We start from the raw sequence: 15255 nt of genomic DNA on the forward strand, positions 1-15255 counted from the left end.
AACATATGAAAAAAAAATAGAAACTATGACAGACCCTTGTGGTCACCACTTGTAAAGGCCCATTTAGACACAACGGTTATCGCTCAAAATTCGCTCAAAAGCCATCGTTTGAGCGATAATCGTGTGTAACTGCAGTGGCATCATGCAGTCTTCACTAAGCCGTCGCTCATAGTTGTCTTTCAGCATGCTGAAAGACAACGATGAGCCTTATCAGGAATTCACAGCAGGATACAGCTGATACTATTATTTTAGCTGTATTCTGCTCCCTGATGACAACGTTTGAGCATCATCTTGTGTTGTAAATGACACAATGATTATCGCTCAAAAGACATCTTTTGAGCGATAATCGTTGTGTCTAAATGGGCCTTAACTCGTCTCTGTTCAGAATGCATGTAGGAGGTGTTATCCAGTCACAGTATGGTGATAATATTTAGTTAACCCTTTAGTGACCAAGCTTATTTGCGCCTTAATGACTAATTTTTTAGTTTGTTTGTTTCTTTTATCGTTGCATTCCAGGAGCCATAGCTTTTTAATTTTTCCATTGACATAGCCATATGAGGGCTTGTTTATCTTGGTTGCATTTTTTTAATGGCATCATTTTTGGGTGTATTGGGTGAAGTTCTTCATCCATTTTGTTAGGTGAATCAGGGAAAAAATTCAGCTATTTTGGATTTCATTTTTACAGCGTTCAGTGTGCAAAATAAATAATTTGATGACATTATTCTCTGGGGCAGCACGATTCTGCCAATACCAAGTTTATAAAGCCTTTTTTTATGTTTTGCTATTTTTATACACAAACCTACTTTTATTTTTTTCTAGATTTGTTTTTTGTTGCTGCATTCCAAGAGCCATAACATTTTTATTTTTCCATCAATGGAAGTCTACAAGGCCTTTTTTTTGCGTGATGAACTCTAGTCTCTATTTATCCAATTTTTGAAAACATATAAAAAAATTTTTAAACAAAATATTTATTGGTTTTATGGTCTTCCAAAATATATCAATCAAGAATTACAACATTACAGTCATGTGTAAAGTCCAGCCGCAAGTAGATTGAACAGATAAATCAGGAGTTACATTGCCAGATATAATTTCTAATAAATATACAAAGTAAAATAAAAGTAAAGTGGCAATTTTCACTTCTTCAATTACTGCAACTCCTAATCAGAAAAACCAGCATAAACATTAGAGAACCATAAATGAGAGTAACAAGTGGGGGAACACAAGAGGAACACATAAGGGAAAAAAAGAAAGGGAAAAAAAGGGATGAGACTGTAACATGATTTATTATGTGGGTGAGCCTGAAAAGGAAAAATAAAAATGAATTTATTCTATTAACCTGGCTGGAGCCATGCTCCTCATAAATCTGTTGGGGGAGTAGATGAAATGCTTGAAGGTAAACTAGACTGCCCTGGAAGGGTCAAAGCTCTGGCTGTTGGGTTCCATAGGAGCATAATGGTACCGGGACGACCACGTTTTTTCGTACAATCCTTCCTGATCCACAAGGATAGCTACCAGCTTCTCATTGACCATGATCAAAGATAATATTCACAAAGTCAATACTAACTGAGGTTTTCCACCAGTAGTGAGCTATTGCGAAGCAATAGGATATCCATTTGTGGGTGTGTTTGGGGATGTTAGGGATTCGTTTACCGAGTAGAGCATCCCAGGGCGATTTTTGTAGTGACAGGTTTGTAATGGAAAATATTAAAGTATATACCTGCATTCACCGTGCAGTATAAGTAATATGTTACATTAATTCTGCAGGCCAACATGATTCTGTCAATAACAAATTTTATATAGGTTTTTACTTACGCAAGTGTTTCACACTCTTTGAAAAAAAAGTATTTTTTGCTTATTGCTGCATTCAACGACGCCTACATTTTTCTTTTTTTGTCAATGGTGCTGTTAAAAGGTTTTTTTTTTCTTTGTGGGATGGGTTGTACTTTTTAACATTACCATTTGTTGATTCAGGCGACGTTTTGATCACTTTCTATTCTGTTTTCTGTAAGGCAAGATAGGCAAAATTAGCTATTTTCGCCATTTTTTTATATATATATATTTTTCTCATAGTGTGCACTGTGTGGGTTAAATTAATGTACAATTTTTTTATTTGGATGATTACGAATGCAGCAATACCACACATTTAAGAAAAATAAAATAAAAAAAGGGGGAAAGGTAGAGGGTTTTTTTGTTTTATTTTTTCGCAATTTATCTAAATACCTTTTTTAAACTTTTTTTTTTTTGTCCCCCTAGGTGCCAAGATTACCAGCATATTTGATCATTTCTAATCCACTGCTATATGTCAGTATAGTAGTGCATTAGAAAGCCTATGAAGCTCAGCCATAGCTGGCAGTCTTTGAGACTATATTGAAGCCTCCAGGTGCCATAGCAACCCATCAGAACCCTGCAATCACGCATTGACCACGGAATGTAAAGGTTTCTAATGCAAGAATGTATTATAGAAGTTGTCAACAACAGTGAATACTCCAAGCTCTGCTTGTGGAAGCTATACCGTATGCACTCTTACCCAGGAATAGGACCTCGATAATCCACCAGCCAAAATAAAACCAGGATGGTAAAGCAGCACAAAGGAATCCTTACTCTTCAAGAAGTTTCCATATTAAAATTCCAAGCTTTATTAACACATAAGCGACGTTTTGACCAAGCTTCCCTGGTCTTTCTCAAGGGTTTCTAATGCAGTGCATCAAGACATATGAGTGGTCGTTAAAGGGTTACTGCATGGTTATAAAGATTATATAGTCACTGTATGGTGGTGTTATCTAGTCAAGGAACTGTGGAAAGATTGTCATTGTTATTTGGTTGTAGGGCTAATCTATACAGATTTAAGATTCTAATCCAGCAGTTTGGAATGTAAATGTCACCATTGACAGCATTTCCATTTATCAATCATGCCACGGCTAACAAATATTTTTAGGGCAACAAAAATGATGATAAACGATAATTTTATTGCGGATCTTCTCCTTTATTCACACTGGCAAGTTATCATTACAATTGCTCAGAAATGAGTGAAGCATGATGATAATTGGTAAGGGTAAATGGGCCTTTAACCCCTTGCCTCCCCATGATGTAAGGGTACGTCATGGCAGGCTGGTACTTCCCGCAAAATGACGTACCCTTACGTCATACGGATAGCATGAGATCATAGCAGATCTCGTGCTATCCCACAGTGGGAGCCGGCTGTCACTAGTAGCCGGCCTCCCGCTTCAACAGCGGAGGGCATCGGGGGTGTGCCTCCCCCACCCCCGCTGTTAACCCCTTCTCTGCCACGATCTAAGTAGGGAAAGGGTTCACAGAGGAAGCGCTCTCCCTCTGTGACTCCAGCCGGCTCTCGCGATAACATCGCGAGAGCCCGGCTGGTTGCTATGGCAACAGGATGCCAGATACCGGCGTCCTGTATTGCCATAGCCTGTGATCGCTATAGTAAGATCATTAGTGCTGTAGTAAAAGTCCCTCAGAGGGACACAGATGGTGTAAAAATAAGAGCAAAATAAAGTACAAAAAATAAAAATGTTAAAAACTTGTTAAACCCTTTTTTTTTTAATGCTTTTTCTCATATTAGCATAAACAAAAATTAAAAATCCCACATATTTGGTATCGACGCGTCCGTAATGACGTGTACAAAAAATTGAACATACTTTTTTCCCTGCACGGCAAAAAGCGTTTACAAAAAGCTAAAAAAACTGTGGCAAAATGCTAATTTTTAGCATTTTGCCTTCCAAAAAACACAATAAAAGTGATAAAAAAAAGTGTGTACCCCAAAATGGTACCAATAAAAACTACAGCTCGTCTTGCAAAGAATAAGCCCTCAGAGAGCTCCGTACATAGAAAAATAAAAAAGTTACAGGACTGTGAATGCAGTGATTTTAGAAAAAAACAATAATTTAAAAAAAAAAGGGGTTTTATTATGGAAAAGTGGAAAAACCAAAAAAAAAAATAAGAATTTTGGTATCGTTTTAACCGTACCATCCCGCAAAAAAAAATACACTGTGTCATTTATGCTGCGTAATTAACGCTTTAAAAAAATCTATGGCAGAATTGATGCGTTTTCTCCCCCTGCGATCATAAAAAAAATAATAAAAGTTTTGCAATATAGTTTATGTACCCAAAAATGGTACCAATAAAAACTACAGTTCGCCACGCAAAAAACAAGCCCTTATATGGCCGCGTCGACGGAAAAATAAAAAAGTCGTGGCGTTTGAAAAATGGAGATGAGAAAATACCAAAAATCATTTGGTCCTCAACACCAGAATAGGCCATGTCCTTAAGGGGGTTAATGGAACTGTATTCAGAATAAGTGCCTAGCGCAGTGGGACCTGTAAATGTGGCCCAGTCATCTAAGGCCTCATGTCCACGGAGACAGATCCGCAGCAGGTCACCCGCACGCGTGATCCGCTCCCCATAGGGATGCATTGGACACCCGCAGGTAATGAAATACCTGCGGATATAATCAAACAGAGAAAAAATCCTCAGCGCTCCGTTAGTACAAGGTGTAGGGAAGATATTAGAGATCTTACTTGTTTGGGGGTGCCGCTTCCGTGGCACCCCTCTTGTCCAGGAGAACTTTTAGATAATGCAAGGAGATGCTTCTAGATATTAGAGATCTTACTTGTTTGGGGGTGCCGGTTCAAGTAAAATCTCTAATATCTTCCTTACACCTTATACTAACGGAGCGCTGAGGATTTTTCCTGTGTTTGATTGTATTGCCTCTTTCTCCACAACAACTTTGTTTTTGGAGTCCCTCTAAGCTGCTCTCCCCCTGGGATGTCACGCTGTGACTGTTGACCGACCAATGAATTACTAACGTTGAGACAAAGGTTTCCGTGGATAAGGTGACTAACCGGTACCCTCCAGGACCGGTTTAGTTGGGGTGAGTCTACATCTTTAACACCTAAAAAAAATATATATATATACTTCCTGATTTACACCATTGGAGCGCCGCTTTCTTTGATTATTGTTTTTAAATACCTGCGGATGTCATTTTCCTCTGAGGCGTGGATTGCGTGTGCGGGAAAACAACCGCCGCATGCTCCATTTTAGTGCGGGTCTCCCGTGCGGACGGCTCCCGCAGACTTCTATTGAAGCCTATGTAACCCGTCCGGATCCACGGCAAACCCGCAGCTGAATCCTTGCTCTCCGGCACGGGAGCGCGAGAGAGCAGGAGTTAAAGAAAAAAGAAAGGGTGCACGGCGCATGCGCGCGGCACGCTGCAGGCGTGCCGGGCACCTCCGCCGGGCCGAAGAAAAAAGATCCGGCCGCGACGAAGGGCAGATCTGCAGCATTCAGACAGGTAAGTAAATTCTTATTTTTAGGCCTCATGTCCGCGGGAAAGGAGGGACCCGCTGTGGGATTCTGCATGAAGAATCCGCAGCGGACCTGATTTTCCCCGTGGACATGAGGCCTAAGACTGAACTTTGGAGGTGTTTATTAAAAACATTTTTATATAAAATGAAAAGCAATTCTCTAAGAAAAAAAAAAAGTTGTAGTGTAGTGTAGTCACACGGTAAAATTGTCCTGGGTGGTGTGACACGATCATGATGGTATCGCTCTGACAGCTGCTGTATGCCGGTCTGACCCATAAGGGGGATGCCATAGTGTTAGCCACTTACATGCCGCTTTTTCATTGTCCGTCCCTAAGTACAGTCTGGTATAGTAGGGGTTCCACCACTAGTGTCATACTACCGAATATGTCAAATTAACGTCATGGGTGTTAGTGCGACACAGATTCAGGATGGCACGGCGATAACACACAGAGGCAGAGACGGCACATATTGCAAACTTATGCTTTACTGAAACGTTAACTAAATAGACACTATTACTCTCCATAAGAGGGTTTGGGTACTTTGATGTTGAAGAATAACATTCATCAAAAACTCTAAGAGCATGTGCACTCTTAAAGAGACAGTCATCAAAATATCATTTACAACACGAACAGTACTTTCATCACACAGCGTCTCTCGACGACATTTGAATCTCTGTTATTTCTCCAGTTTCTCCTGACAGCAGCAAGGCAGATGACTCTAACATCACTATCAGCGTCATTTGTCTCTTCTCTTCAATGTAACATAACCGCTTCCTACACCATATCTCTATGGCCGTAGGCCCCGATCTCAAACGTCCCATAGGAGCAGTGTCTTTACCCACAGAATGCTTAACACGTCATATATGTCACTAAGGTTCCAGGGGTCATCGCATCTCAGTACTGACAGTTCAGTTCTCAGGTCACATTAAACTTTGCACCTCTCTTCCAATCCATACTGCTGCTTTGTCCTTGCTGCGCTATTATACATCTTTATCATAACCATTTCATATACATTACTCACCTGTATAACATCATGCATAACCTATTACATTACACTCTACGAATAACATTTACATAACGTTATCTGACTTAATCAATTTTTATCTTAAAAGCCCACCTTGTTTAAAAATAATGCAGAAGCTGATCCTCACTTCTTCTGGCTCCTTGTTGAGTACAGCACCGCTGCTCCAGGACTCCTCCCTAAAGTATTGCTTACAGGCTGCAACAGCCTAAATATGGAATATCATTGACTGCTGCAGCCAATGACAGAGCCCAGGCTCAATCAACATTTCCTTTCATGTAAACTGCACTGGAGTAAGATGTACCAAATTTAACAGGTGCATGCCTTTTAATAAAGTTGATTGTTCGCAGCAAGAGAAACCAAGTAATCTTATAGACATGATACCTTTTTAATAGCTAAGAAAAATACATGATGTTATAGCGAGCTTTCAAACCTGTCAGTGTCCTTCCTCAGACATAATGAAATCGATCCGAAGAGGCATATATATATATATATATATATATATATATATATATATATATATATATATATATATATTATACACATACTTATTACCAGGTACAGAAATGGATGTGTTTAATTTGCACTTAAAAGAATACTACAACAGGATGAGTAAAAAAACAAATAAATACTTCAATAGTTCACAGTGTGATATCTCTGGCTGTCTGTGCATTAGAAAATAAAGTTTGTATTGTAATTTACACCAATTTCTGGCATAAAATATAGCAATTCTATTGGGCCATGACTAGCTCCAACCCTTTAAAATCTTTTTTTTTTTCAATGTATATAGAATGAAAAATGAAGCATCTTTGCAATAGGTAGTGATCCAATAACCACTGGGTATTGTGAATGTGTTCCACAAATAAGAATAAGACTTTGAACACAGTCCACTTGCTGGGCATGGGAAGATTGCATTGGCAACCTGACCATCCACCATCTAGTTGTGTCTTTCCACACTTAATATCAGATCTGGTGGGAGAAGAAAGAGTACTGCTGGATAACCCCATTTATACCCAAATTATTTTGAGCCTTAATGACAAGAACATGTTTTGAAATGTTTCACATGACTTTTGTATCTTCAGCCATTCATTAGGGCTTTATTTTTTACAACTTTTTTAAAGAAATAATCATTTTTATTTTACTGCATGGAAAACAGGGTTTTTATTTCAAATTCAATGGTCCTAAAATAGAAATGATATTTTTCTGTCATTGTCCGACTGCATCAAGCTACAGGATATCACATATAATAAGAAGAGGGATTAGTTATTCACTTTGTTTATTATGATTTTACTATTTATTTTGAAGTTTAATTAACTTTTTATTATGTGCCAGCAAAGAGCATTCCCCTGGTGATCACGTGATCACCAGGACCAATGGAGCCAGTTGCTCATATGAGCATTATAAATATAGGGATCTGGAGGGCAGGAATGGTGTAAATGCGGCTCCTATCTTCTCATGTGGGTGCCTGGATGGCAGATATCTTCCTAACAACACGATGCTGTAGATCAGATATATAGCAGACTCAGATGTTACACCTAAACAATAGACAGAAGGCTAAAAAAACTGGTGAATAGGCAGGTATGACCTTAAAACATGCTGGATACACATGTTATTCAATAAAAGAGAAGTTTTACACTGCGTTATCTCTGATCTCCTATTTCCACCTTATTTAGAGTGTTTCGCCTATTCACCAGTTCTTTTAGCCTTCGCTCCCTGTGCATTTACACCCATTTAGGTGGTGGGTCATCTGGCAGGCAGGACCTCTACTATTTCAAGTACTAAGTGAAACTCCACAGTAATAGATTCTTTTGTTGTATCACCATTATTCGGGTTTTGCTCCACCCCTTCTTTTTCCCTCCATGTTTGCATTTCACACCTAAATAATGAGTTTTAGACTATTGAGCAGTAATTCAGCAGATTAAGTTGCAGAAGAAATCAGTTTTGCTTTTGCTCTGTGGTTTTAAGAAACAAGAATACATATATAAGGAGTCAGGTGGGAAAGAAGAAATAGATTTGAGAGCCAAATAAAATGAACAGAAAATCCAGAAAATGCACAAAAAATGTAAAACATTTCCTATTCCAGACTCTGCCTTGTGATAGCTGTCTGCCTTGTATCTGTCTCATCATGGTGCATGAACTTTGCCAACCTTAACCTCGGATGTGTAGGATCACATATTTGTTTAACAATTCTGGCACCTCCCTTCAGAAACTCCATCTGTAAGTCGTCAGCGGTTGCTGTTGGAGACCCCTCTAGAGATGCAACATGGAGGTTCCCGGCCCAAACTCCATACCCCATGAGAGGCATTTTAATGTGAAGATTGCAAAATGCCTTAGACTTTGCCTCCTCATTTATCCTAGCCACATCCAATGGAGACACTCTACTATCCACTCTACTGTCCCAAGGCCTGACCACAACAGCACTCTTCAGCCTTTTCTAGAACTAAGATACAAATATATCACATGTGTAACCATACAAATGTTTCTCTAAACTCAACAGAAATATACACTCTATATGTACCTGGATGTGCAGTATAAGTAGCAACCACAATGAAAGCATCTGTTGACTACAGTGCTGGCATGCCTTACTAAACAGCTTTATATATTGAAAACAATGAAAACCCATTAGTCCTACCAAGCCCTCCAATTCCTTTAATTCTGGGAATGCTCTTTGATAAGCTGCACAGCCTGCATACCTTTACAGCCAAGTCCCTGCTGACTCCATAGCTGTTTTTATTGTCCATCTAGACCCCCCGCCCAGTTTTCCTGCAATAGTTCCCCTTGCATAAAGAGCCTGCCCTAGTCTACAGTCAAGTGGGTGGTATCCATCGCCTAGTTTCACTGGCTGATGTTACTTTGGATGGACACTGAAAAGTGGAGACCAGCCACTAGACGTTAGACTACTATCAAGTGAGTGGTCTAGTTTGAATAGTACATGTCCGGAACTAGGACAGCATATTAGTATTTCAGTTTGTAATATTAATTACAGAATATAAAGTTGGATGGAGAATTTTCATTGGGAGTGAAACTGTTATATTACCATGTGGACAGAAAATGATCAAGGAGGTAATTCGAAGCTTAGAGATCTATAGTTTTCTATTATTTGAATCAGGATATTCAGAGAAACAACTCTTTAAAAAGTAAGTATTGTTTTTGTTTCATGACTCATAGGAAATGTGCAAAAAAATACTTCTGCACTTATCAGACTCTTCTCCCCCTGCCTTATGCACGGATCACTCACTCTTGGTTCACTGGTATAATCTCTTCAGAGAGGGAAAACTGAAGGTGGGTTATCAGCTCACTGAGGGATCAGGTTACAACTGCACCCCATAGCTGTCTATGGAAAGTTAAGAGGGAGGGGAGAGAGATAATGAGGGATAGGAACAGCTACTGTTGCTGCTTCTAGTAAGAATTCTCTCTCCGCCAATACTTGTTTCACACCTCAGTGCAGGGTTGCCAAGTGTCTGTAAATTCCTATATAGCCCGTAAAAATAGGGGACTTTTTTCCACTGTCTGTAAAAATAAATTTGATCTGTCTATGATTTTCTTGAAGGTGGAGTACCGTCTGCAGGTTACTAGGATGTAATTAGCAGTCTTCACTGTGACTTCTAAAATGATAATGTAATTTTAAAACTATTCTAAGATGTAGACATATTACATGTATACTCTTCATGTTTCATAAAGGTTTTTTAGAGTGTCCATGACTTTTGGATAAATTGTACAGAAAAAAAAAAACAACTCAGATTGGCAACTCTGCAATAATGCTGGATTCACAGCAACACTGCCCAGTACAGCTGTATAATGTCCTCAATGCTGAAGCTGTTTCTGTGATAGAGATAGGAGCACAGAATCTCCTCTCTCCGTGTATTTTACATGGGAGACACCATAGCAGTTAGTCAAAAGTCTCTATACAGGTGTGTTTTGTAGGTCCACATAAGCAATGCCGATGACAAAGTGGGAACGGATTGATGTGATACTGCTGGCATTGTCAACATGTCATGTGGCCAAGACATTCGATGCAACATATGCCACACAAGTTACACATGACTGTGTTGCGAAACTGATTCAAAAGTTCAAGCAGACCAGATGTGTGGATGATGGGGCACTATTAGGGCAACCTAAAACAGCTACGGATTAAAGAATGGTGCTAGCGGGCTTTAATATGAGATGTATCTGTAACATTTGTAAAGGAATAAACATGTATGCAAACTGTATGGAGACTTTTCACTCACCCTGTATCTGTCGTTTTTTGCTGAGATCAGCTTCAGAGTGGGTGGCCGTAGCTGCTATGGTGTCTCCCATGCAAAATACACAGAGAGAAGGAGATTCTGCACTCCTATCTCTATTACAGAAACAGCTGTTGTAAAATCCAGTGTACAAGTTCTACAATGCTCAAAATTAGTGTTGTTCCTCATGTACACACACAACAGCTTATTCTTATTTACCAAGAATGATAGGTCCACTTTAAAGGGAACCTACCTCGTCTGATGATCACCACAAAGTAAAGCCCCATTTACATGCAATGTTTGTTGCTCAAAATCTGTTCAAACTATGGCTTTTGAACAATAATCGTTGCGTGTAAATGCTACCATCATTAGCTTTTCATCTGAACAATGATTTCTAGTTCAGCATATAAACCACTGTTCGGCCGTCCAGCTGATAGCAGGGACCACACGCTGTGATTCTCCACGAGAGCGCTGACAACATTGTTTACGGCTGCTGTCCTGTGGGAGAACAATGGAGATGTATGCAGATAACAGACTACCCGCTGTTATCTGCATACAGCGAAGGGCGCCTCATTTACATGCAAAGTGTAATAAGCTACTAATGGGCATTAGTACCCATTAGTAGTTTATGCAAAATGATCGCTCAAACTGTCATTCAAGCTATCTTTTGAATGAATTTTGAGCGATCATCTTTGCGTGTAAATGGGGCTTTAGTTATGGTGCTTATAGGACAGAGAATGTTGAGTCTGGAGGTGTACTTGTTATACTTATCTGGCTCATAGTTTCCTTTCTGTCACACCTGTAAGTCGGCACTCGGTTTGTGAGCATTACTTTTTTCTGAAGTCGATGCAGAATTATTCCCATAGAGAATAGTGCGTGTGCACTGACTGAAGAAAAGAGTCACTCTAATAGACCAAGCGCCGACTTGCAGTGGTGACAATGAGGAAATGAGGAGTGAGGTAAGTATAAGATCGACCCTCCCTGTCCTATAAGCACCAAAACTTAGTTTAAGGTGGTTATCGAATGTGACAGGTTCCCTTTAAGGGATTGTTTACATGTAATGAAAATGCTGCAGATTTCCCACAGTGGAAAATTCTGCAGCAAAATCTGAAATATCTCCACAAAAAACATAAAGTTATGATTTGCACCATCGGTGCGGATTCTGCTTCAAAATCATCTGTGCTGACTTCAGAAGATACTGCATTCCCCCTAACTTCTGAAGTCTTTGCACTCTTGGCGCTTCCTTAACTGGGTGCCTGGTGGCCACAAGTGAGTGCAGCAACAATAGTCAGGTGATGCTGAAGTGGCCAACAGTGCTGCACTCGCTGCAGGCACCAGCTGAAGGAAGCACTAAGAGAGCAAAGACTTTAGAGGTGAGAGGGAGTGGGGTATCTTCTGAAATCAACTGCAGAAGCACACTGGATTTTGAGTCAAAATCCACCTCGATGGTGCGGAATTTGACTTTGTTTTGCATGCAGAAATGCGGCAGAATTTGCTACTGAGTTTTCAACTGCAGAAATTCTGCAGTATTTCCGCTACATGTAAACATGCCCTATATACTTATCCCTCCACCTTCAGTGGTTTCTTATATCCAAATCTGTATACAGGAAGAGCTATCCATCACTCTGCGTAGATGGGCAAAAGTAGGACTCCTAGCTTTTCTTTAGGAATCTTGGCAGTATTTATACAGCTCTCTATATGAAAATAATGAATCAAACAATAGAAACTATATATTACTGAGCTTGGTGTCTCCCTCGCTATGCCATGCTGTGCTCAAAGAAGACCTGACTAAGGTGCTTTATGAAATATACCCTCATACCCTCAGTCGTGCCCTGGATGAAGTGGCACCGCCCGTGACTCGAGCCGTCAAACGCAGACCACGGCAACCTTGGCTCACGTCCCAAACGCGCTTCATCCGGCGGTGCTCTAAGTGCGCCGAGCGGCTGTGGAGAAAGTCAAAGCTGCCAGCAGACTTCCTCCACTTCATATTCATGCTTAAAACTTATAACCTAGCCCTTCACCATGCCAAACAAGTTTATTTCACCTCCCTTGTCTCCTCACTATCCCACAACCCCAAAGAACTCTTTGAGACCTTTCACTCCCTCCTCAGCCCCAAAGAACAGGCCCCTGCGACAGACCTGACTGCTGGAGAACTAGTTGCCTATTTCAAAGAAAAAATCGACAACATTCGAAAAGAAATCTCTGAAAACTGCATGGTTAGCCCCGATCCCAGTTTCATCAGCACTGCACCCAGCACCTACTCACTATCTACGCTAGAACCAACGACAGAGGAAGAAGTCTCCAGGCTCCTTTCCGCTGCCCGCCCCACCACCTGCGCTAGCGACCCTCTCACCTCCTCCGGTCCCTTTCCCCAGCTCTCATTACTCACCTCACCACAATCTGCACCCTCTCCCTAACCTCTGGCACTTTCCCCTCCTCATTTAAACACTTAATCATATCCCCTCTGCTTAAAAAACCAGCCCTGGACCCAACTGATGCTGCCAACTACCGACCCGTCTCAAACCTCCCCTTCATCTCCAAATTAGTGGAACGCCTGGTCTACTCCCGCCTTATACGCTTTCTCTCTGACAACTCTCTCCTCGACCCCCTCAACCTGGTTTCCGCTCTCTACACTCAACCGAAACTGCCCTAACAAAAGTAACAAATGACCTGATGACTGCAAAGTCGAGAGGTGACTACTCCCTACTAATCCTCCTTGACCTGTCTGCTGCATTTGACACTGTCGACCATAACGTCCTTCTCACTATGCTCCGCTCTATTGGTCTAAAGGACACTGCTCTCTCCTGGTTCTCTTCCTACCTCTCTGACCGCTCTTTCAGTGTTTCCTTTGCTGGTTCTATCTCCGCTCCACTTCCTCTCGCTGTTGGGGTACCCCAGGGCTCGGTCCTTGGTCCCCTTCTCTTCTCTATCTATACTGCCCCAATTGGACAAACCATCCACAAATTTGGCCTCCCTCCAATACCATCTCTACGCTGATGACACCCAACTATACACCTCCTCTCGTGAGATCTCTGGACCATTGCTCTAAAATATCACTGACTGTCTGTCCGCTGTCTCTAACACTATAACCCCCCTTTTTCTCAAACTAAACCTCTCTAATAAGAAGTTGTCTCACCTTCTTAGCTGCTTGCGGTGTTTGTAGTCTGTGCATGCAGAGAAAATCATACTCACATCCGTTCTGCCACTCGGTCCTATGGCTTGTTCAAATGATAGTGGATACATGGGAATACGGACACATCAGATGATTTTTCTTTGCTTTATTCTTTCATTATGCTTGTACAATCAGGTACATGATACAAACAGTTTGTATCATGTACCTGATTGTACAAGCATAATGAAAGAATAAAGCAAGGAAAAATCAGCTGATGTGTCCGTATTCCCATGTATCCACTATCGTTTAAACCTCTCTAAAACTGACTTCCTTGTCTTTCCACCTTTCAACCGACCTCCCCTCAACATCTCCATTCCAGTGTCTGGCACCATCATAACCCCCAGACGGCATGCCCGATGCCTTGGGGTCACACAGGACTCTGACCTCTCCTTTACCCCCCATATCCAATCTTTGGCCCAAACATGCCACATGCACCTCAGAAATATTGCTAAAATACATCCATTCCTAACCACGAACACGCTAAAGACACTCGTAGTCGCCCTCATCCACTCCCAGCTTGACTACTGCAACTCGCTACTCATCGGCCTTCCCCGCATCAGACTCGCTCCACTCCAATCCATACTAAATGCAGCAGCTAGACTCATTTTTCTATCCAGTCGTTATTCAGACGCCTCTGCATTATGCCAGTCACTGCATTGGCTGCCCATCCACTGCAGAACTAAATTTAAACTCCTCTACCTCACTCACAAAGCTCTGCATGGCGCTGCGCCACCATACATTGCCTCCCTCCTGTCAGTACACCACCCAGCCCGCTCACTCCGATCTGCTAACACACTCAGACTAAACACCCCTGTAATACGAACCTCTCATGCTCGCCTACAGGACTTCACCAGAGCAGCACCCGTCCTCTGGAACGCTCTACTCCAAGGCATCCGGACAATTCCCGATGCACGAAATTTCAGACATGCCTTAAAAACGTACCTCTTCAGGGAAGCATACCAAATCTTCTAACCTAGTCCCCTGCCCCTCCCTATGGTGCTCCACCCTGTTTGCCTTCTAATAATTGATTACTGCCTGTATTCCCCATGCCTGGCTCCCCCCCACCACTTGCACCTCCTGTACCATCCCCAACCCATTTGTGTCAAACCCAATGTCCCTCACATTGTAATTGTTGTATTGTTTTGCATTTATCCATGCCTGAAAGCGCTGCGGAATAAGTTAGTGCTATACAAATAAAGATTATTATTATTATAAATATGACAACCAGAACATACAGGTGAACTGAAATTGGCATTTTTCATAGTTTAGTAAAAAAAATATTCATGTAATTTAACCCCGTTTTATATACAGTTTACTTCCAAGTTTTGCTTCTTTAGAGAATTTCCCTAGAATGTCATTTTAAAAAAAAAAAATTGCTACATGCATCACGTCAAGAGAGTTTAATTCCCTCAAGGGAAAAATTGAGCATGTATTGTGTTTCATGCAAAGGTTTTGGCAGCGAACAGAGAGCCTCTTGAAAGAATGGGCTAGACATGAGACAAAGTATCCTCCCAGCAAC

This window comes from Eleutherodactylus coqui, chromosome 5, assembly GCF_035609145.1.
Source record: "Eleutherodactylus coqui strain aEleCoq1 chromosome 5, aEleCoq1.hap1, whole genome shotgun sequence".
In the NCBI taxonomy this organism is placed as follows: Eukaryota; Metazoa; Chordata; class Amphibia; order Anura; family Eleutherodactylidae; genus Eleutherodactylus; species Eleutherodactylus coqui.